We start from the raw sequence: 8406 nt of genomic DNA, 5'->3' as shown, positions 1-8406 counted from the left end.
TTATTTATATTATTGATTAAGTTACCCATTAATTGTTTATTATTAACGTCTACCCTCACCCCAATCTTAAACCTACCCCTTACAGTAATGTAAAAACAGTAATTAAAACAATAATTATTTATATTATTTTTTAAATCATCTATTAAATTGTATTTTATTATTGTCTACCATACCCCAACCCAAAACCTACTCTGCAAAACCCAAAGGTAAGTTAACCTAAACCATTTGAGGAAACCTATTGCAACAAACCACTTAAGTTCAAAATCTAATCCTAATGAGTACTGTGAACTTAATCTATTTGAGTAAATAAAGCAATTTGACGACAGTAAAACCTGATTAATGAAGAGAACTCAAACCAACTGAGTGCTGTAAAACTCAATAAGTTAAGTCAACTCAAACCGTTTCAGGAAATCGATTGCAACAAACCGTTTGAGCTAAAAAAAAACTAATCTGTTTGAGTACTGTGCACTTTCTCCATTTAAGTTGAAGTAATGAGGTATTTAATTAACTCATTACCTTCAACATGGAGTTCAAAGCTCTTTTCAAATAAGTAGAATTAACTTTCAATACATTTTGAGTTAACTACACTCGTTTTTTTGACAAAGTTGCCTGTTGGGTTTTACAGTGTACCTCTCCAGTAACATAAACATATTAATTATTGTTGTGCAGTGTCACAGAAATTATACTAAATAGATGAGAGCATCTGCAGCTGTATCCCTTCTAGACTTTACCCTCCACAAAGTGCAAACTGGCATTCAAATCTTTCTCCATTTTGTTAGCAGCGCCAATCTATCATCAATCCAATCAGTTTCCAAAGGATGAAATCCTGAACCACCCTACATTTATTTCAAAACCATATCAACTGCATGTATGGCACAATTGGAGAAAAAAGTACAATCTTAACTTAAATTTAATGCAGACTTTAACTAAGAATTGCAAAAAGAAACTACAGAAGTAAATGGCAGTTTGCAAAACACTGTTTTCCTCTTATTTTCTGATCTTTACCCTTATGATGATGTAGTTAAAAGTGATGTGATGTTTACTCATTAGCACCATGTTCTCTCTAAAATTGCTTGGCATGACATTGAAGCTCCAGGGTCAATTTTTCAGGCTGTTTCTTTGTTGAAAAACGGGTGGGGGGTTTGTGAGGGGAGGCTGGGTTTGTTGAACTCATGGTGGGAGATCAACAAAACCAGAGAAAAACACTGAGAAGCGTCTAAGCTGTTTTGACACCTTGTTGTTCATTAAGGCAATGTGCTATTGGCATGAGATGTCCCTTTAAATAGAACACAAGGCATCTTGTTTTTGCATAACTCTTCCTTTTTCTGTTTTTCCTAAGCATTATGACAAAATTGAGTTTTATTTTTATTTTGATGATGTGAAATAATAAATGCGGAAAGAAATCCCTCTCCACCTGATGTTCACATATAAATACCTGCACATGGTCAGATGGTAACATACTGTATATGTTTAAAAACTGCACACAGCCAAACATACATGCACACACACGCAAATAAATAAATAAATAAATAAATACATACATTCTAATATACATATTATATATATACTGTATATGTGTGTAGGGCGACACGGTGGCTCAGTGGTTAGCACTGTCGCCTCAGAGCAAAACGATCGCTGGTTCGAGTCCCAGCTAGGTCAGTTGGCATTTATGTGTGGAGTTTGCAAGTTCTCCCTGTGTTGGCGTGGGTTTCCTCTGGGTGCTCCAGTTTCCCCCACAGTCCAAACACATGCGCTATAGGTGAATTGAGTAAGCTAAATTGGCCATAGTATATGAGTGTGTATGGTTGTTTTCCAATACTGGGTTGCAGCTGGAAGGCATCCGCTGTGTAAAACATATGCTGGATAAGATGGCGGTTCATTCTGCTGTGGTGACCTATGATGAATAAGGAGCTAAGCCAAAGGAAAATGACTGAATGAATAAATATAGGTGTGTGCATTTATAAGTCTGATGAATTTTTAAAGGAAATTCAAGAAATTCAGCTAATGTCTGTTTGAAATTATGAAAATGTATGCTAGCCAATTTGAATTTGGATTAGTGCACGGTGGACTTCATAAAAATTCCATTTATTGGATTTGGAACACAGACTGCAAATACTAAGTCATTGGACAATGATTCATAAATAAAAAAAAAATGACCACAGGAGGTACAATGTGTAACATAACATATACAAGTTTTTATAACTATATTAGCACTCAATTTGTATATTCAAAAGAGCTATTTTAAACCAGAAATTCCAAGAAAAGGTAATCTAAAACACTAAGTCTCATATCAACGTGTGTACAAAAGCTCACTTTTTAAACGATAATAATAATTTTAGGCATATCAGCTTTATTTGCATATTGGTCTGACGCCATACCTGTCAACTTTGGGATGTAAAAATTAGGGACACATCTATAATGCAAGCATTTGATTGCTTTGCTAACTTTGTATGTTCATTTAAGATAAAGTTTGTTGTGTTTAAAACAAAACCCATCAAGATCAACTTGGTAGATGTTATTATTATTATAATTATTATTATTATTATTATTATTATTATTATTATTATTATTATTATTATTATTATTATGTGTACATGTCTGTTCAAACACGCACCCAAAATCCAGAGTATCGACTTTTGCTCCGCTTCAAATCGTGTGTAGAGAATCTGTTTGGGAAACAGTGTCTATTTATCACCATAGAGCTGATGTGTCTGACAGTCACGCACCGCTACATAAACTAACCGTTTTGAGGATTGCATAGGAGGGGCAATGGCGCCTGTAATGGAAATGAAGGGAATCCTGACGTTTTTATATTTATTTCAAAGAGTTTTCATGCCTAAATAAAATAAAAACACAAAACAGATACACAGTTAAAAGCAAGGGGCGTTCCTTGGTGGTTTGGCGGTGTGGGTTGCATATAGATAGGATTGGCTCTTTGATGTTTATTGCCACCACTCATAGAAAGATTAAAAAAAACGGGAGAAATACGAGAAAATGCCTTTACCAGATGATAGCGGGATAGAATGGTAAAATACGGGAGAATCCTGGGAAAAACAGGTGGGTTGACAGGTATGTCTGATGCTGACATTTAAAGGAGTATTTCTTAGGTGTTTAGAGTGTATTTTTAAGGCTTGGTTGTGTTTATAAGATGCAAAGCAACGTGTGCTCATGCTTCGTTTGTAAAAAAAAACAACATTATTTTTTATATATGTTTGATTATATATAGCTACTCGGCTAACATGAAAACGACTGTCAAATTTCCTAGTTCCTCTGAAAGGCACACCCTTATAAGGCTCTGATTGGTCGTCTAAAATAATGTGCTGTAATTCACGGATTGGCTCCATGTCACCAAGGAAAGCGTCACGCCTCTAATCGTACTGTGCCTCTGCTGTGTAAATACTGTCAGTCAGAGTAGCTGTTAGCGGTATCAGTTTAAGACTGAATTAGACAGAAAATGAAACGTGAACCTCATGCCTGCTCAAAATCTGACTAGTGTCTTTCACATATACTCGGAATAAGCATGCGTAAGTAATATGAAACGTTCACATATCTTTCGCGAGTTTGTTATTTGAGATGTAGAACGCAGGGAAAACAGCCGATGATAAAGAGACACTGCAGAGCTGCTGAAGATTGTGGGTGTTTACATCGGTTTGACAGATAAATATGAATTTGTAGCTAAATTGTTAACAGTGCCAAACAGCATTTCCAGTTGTTTACATGCTTGTTTACATCCTCGCTACAACATACCATTAACATGAGGAAATAGCAGCATCTGGAGGCATTTTAGCTTTCTCTGCTATAACATTACATCGCCTCTGGCCACGCCCCTTTGCTGTGCTGGGTGTATGTGCGTGGTGATTGCGCATAACCTGAGGCGTTTGTGATCTCACAACCCAGATGTGTTTTTTTGTAGTCCCCAAACTTCGTTCTCTGTAGGCTTTGCCAAGCTAACTCTGTAAAAAAGTCTTCCGTTTGCATTGAATTTTGAGCATCTTACATTCAGAGATGCTGTTTATGTTCACACAGCAATATACATCAACAAATTTTTTTTAAAATGATTTCGTAGTGGACCACCCCTTTAAATTCCATGCAATTATCAGCTGATTTATTGGGCAGAAGTGATCATTCGAAGAGGTTCACTAAATTCAATAGATATTTGCCTTTATCTTTTTTATTTCTTTTATATTTTGATACAAACAAGCTCTTGTATGCAGCTACTGTAGCACATCTTGCTTCAAAGTAACCATTTACTGAAAGCCCATGCTGACAGGGAATACTTTTAAATACTGTCAAAATGGTTGATGTTTATAAATTAGTTGGAAGATTTCATTGCCCTAGTAAGCTTAGATTGCTGTAAATTAATAGAGACTGTTATAGTTGTATTTGCTCGAGGGCGCATGCATGATTCAGTATCGTTTCTGAGTGATGCTTTAAATACACACAGAGTCTGAGGATGCATTTATAGGCAGAGTTTAATATTCTTGCTTTAAAAGGTCTTTGAGGCCCTTCCTCATGAATGCACACAAATGCATACAATTTCTCAAAGGTCAAACAATGTCTGTGTCCACATGATGAGATTGGGGTCACAACCTTTAACTCTGGAGACACAATTGCCCGCGAGACAGCGGGTCAGAAACTATTGGGCATTATTAGCAAAGACTGGATGATTTCGATCACAGAGGTCAAAACAGAGACACTGTGATCACTGTCTATTTACTTCTGCTCAGAGGGCATAGGTAACAGCATATCCTTTCTGAGCTGTAATTTTACAAGGAAATTATATATATATATATATATATATATATAATTATAATATATATTATTTCTCCTGTTTATTTTTTCCTCAATTTCTGTTTAACAGAGAGATATTTTTTCTACACATTTCTAAACATATTATTTACTAATGTGTAATATATATATATATATATATATATATATATATATATATATATATATATATATATATATATATATATATATATATATATATATATATATATATATATATATATATATATATACACACACACACACTTGTTTTTCTTACATACGGGGGTCATGTGTTTTTGGCCCCTTGTGGGGCCCACCCTTTCTAGTTGGTCTACAGACTTACAAAAAAAATCAAGCAAGTCTAAAAAAAAAAAATCCTGATAACTAATATCACTTCCATGTAGCAGGATTCACACAAAAAAAATTCCATGTGCGTTTTTTTGTCACTTGTGACAAAGTCAAACGTATACCAGTCAAACGTATACCAGAATACCAGTGACACCAATGTTAATGAGCAGCACCTGACACCACACCGGTCTCGAGTCCCACCGAGAGGCGCTCGCGAAAGATAAAAGAGTGATGACACTGAAGAATGAGAAAGGACCAGGCCTGGAGTTTGTGTTTTGCTTTGCTTCTTTAGTTTGGCGTTAGTCTGGCATGAGCAGTCTACCACCATAAATTTATTTTGTGTTATTTTTTATTAAAGTATTTAAATATTCACTTAACTGTGAGTTTGAATCGTGCTACATAGAGTCAATTATGCATGTGTAAGCAAGAAACAAATTTATCAAACACCCAATAATGGTTATTCTATAGTTATTAATACAGTAAAGTAATCAAGCGAATGAGAAAACAAGTTGCATTACACCACTGAAGTGCTAAAGAAGGCCCTTCTCAAAACTCAAGGCTCAATGAGAAAAGCCACAAAACAGCCAATAATTACCATTAAAAGTAACAGTGAGAATTACAATAGCATTGATTGTGTGACAGATTACACTCAAAATACACACAATATTACTCCCTGATTGTGTCTGTTTTTCATTCATGCCTGTATTTGTGTTTAATGTAGAAGCAAAAGTAAAAAAATAAATAAAAATACTCACAGTATTACTGAACATCACTCACAAACGACATCGTCTGCATTAGTACTTAACTCTGTGATGGATTTTGGCTCATTATGGGATTGCTGATCAGTTACCCACTACTCGTTTAGGGAAGAAGCCCACTTGTTTGGACCCTAAAATCAGACAACAAAGAAACATGAAGAACTGACAAACAGACATGTACATGTGAATATAGTCTCTAATCCCGCTTACAGCTTACATCTAAACATCTTTATGGCCTTTCCTAGAGGTCACAGCTAGTGTCACAGCAGCGTTTGAGAGCATGCAATGGGTTATATCCAAAAAACTCAATCAGAATCAGCAGCACCTATTAAAGTGTTGAATTAAATGTGCAATACTCATCGTTTACTAATGACAGGTGTTGTTTTAGTGATATAAAAACATGATGAGTGAGATCCATACATCAGGGCCCCATAAAGCAGACACTAGAAATATGTGCAGGGTTTCTGCAGGTGTCACCAAGTTAAATTTAAGACATTTTTAAGACCATTATGAATTAAATTTTAGACTTATACAAGGCTAAATGCTAAGGATTTTTTTGATTATCCCAGCTGGAAAAGATTTTTACTTGCCCAATCAAAAAATTATTATAATTTAACACATTTATTAATACAATATTAATAATTTAATTAATAATAAAAAATACAGGTCAGGTCAGTATCCTCTGCAGTAATTAAATGGAGAACTTTAAGCAAATGTTACTGTATAGAAAGTAACTAAAGAGGCCTTATTATGGATCTTTGAAAATGACCTTTCATGCAGTGTGTAACAGCTCTAAGTGAAGTGAAACTATTCAAATTAACATTCATCTATCTTATTATTTAAGTTTATACTAATAGTTCAATTGTATGCTAATAAATGCTTTATTAAGTCAACTTCATGCAGTTTTGTGACCTAATATAAAGTAAGGACTATGCTTTATTAATCCCGTATAAATGACAATTAAACGCTCAGTTATATTCTAAATAGAAAAAAGGGAAATAAATTACTTTATTTATTTCTGTTCATTCGAAAATGCACAAATGAAACTATTAAATGAAAAATTTATATTTTCAATCTTATGTAAGATAATATTATTGTCCAGTTTAAACTTTCTTAATAAATTTGTATCATAATATATTGTTAAATTAATATATTCTTGTTTTGTCCAATTTTATTGATTGTATTTATTTCTAATTGTATCAATGTGTTTAAAGTTTACAGTAATTTTTTTAGATAACTTTGCAAACTTTTAGGCTGCATTTAGTTCAAGTGACTCAATTAAGATTTTTTTCTCCCATGTGGCACAGATCAGATATGGCCCATGTATGTGTTAGCAAGAAAAAAAAATCACATGGATTCTGATTTACTCAAATCAGATTCACGCCTTGTTCATAAGTGAAAATTTATCTGATGTGAATTGGATCTGTGTTCTCGTTCCTGCAGTGTAAGCAGGTAGATCATATTTTCACCTGTCAATGCCAGTTGTGCATTATTAAAAATTATAGCGAATGATGTCATCCACACTCTGATGCTTTCATTTCAGAACAGATTTCAGCAGAGTCACAAACCTTCATACACAAGGACTAAAAAAAAGCTCAAAAAAAAGAGAGAGAGAGAGATCATCATCCACCACGTAACCAATATAAACTAATATAAAACTGTTGCATACATCATGTGCATACAGTAAATCCCACCATGGACATTACATTAAGATGCCTACTGGTTTAAAAAGGCCTAGATTAAAAGAAGATGGCAAAATGGAAACTTTTCTGTCTCAAGCTATAGCAAAAAAAAACAAAAAAACATTTGGATACAGTCACAAAATAAGAATTGACCATCAAGATCAGCAGTGTAAATCCAGCCTTATTGATCATCTGATACTGAGCCTTAAATTGTCATTTATAAGGGATTTACAAAACATTAAAACTCCTCACTTTAGATTAGGTCACAAAACTGCATGAAGTCGAGTTAATAAAGCATTTATTAACATACGTAGTAACCATTACTATATGCCTGAATGATAAAATACATATATGTCGATTTGAATAGTTTATTAATCGTTTACAAACTCATTCTGAATTATTCTAAAAGCAACTAACTACTCTTAAGTACAAATGGTTTGTAAATAATGCGATACTGAATTTAGTAATGAACAATAATAAGTAATAAAATATGAAAATACAATTAAGCACATTATAAATGTGCTTACAAGTCAAATATACAGCATGTGTATCTGTATTTATAAACTGCTTACTAATGTCTATTAATGTAGAATGCTTAACAGATGAGTTAACCATTTGCTAATGCTTAATAGATGATTCATAGTGTGTAGTTATTATAAAGTGTTATTAAGACGGCTTTTGATTCATTTATTTAGCCTTTTTTAACATGTATTTTATGTAATTATATGTAATTTGCACATATCCTCTGTCATTTGTCTTTAAAAGAAAACATTTCTTAGAGTTAGGTCACTTTACCATAGTGAAGCATAGAACATGTTCCGAGAATAGAACGCATTCCAAAAGTGTCC

This window comes from Danio aesculapii, chromosome 3 (assembly GCF_903798145.1).
Source record: "Danio aesculapii chromosome 3, fDanAes4.1, whole genome shotgun sequence".
Lineage (NCBI taxonomy): Eukaryota > Metazoa > Chordata > Actinopteri > Cypriniformes > Danionidae > Danio > Danio aesculapii.
This window is presented reverse-complemented; position numbering follows the sequence as displayed.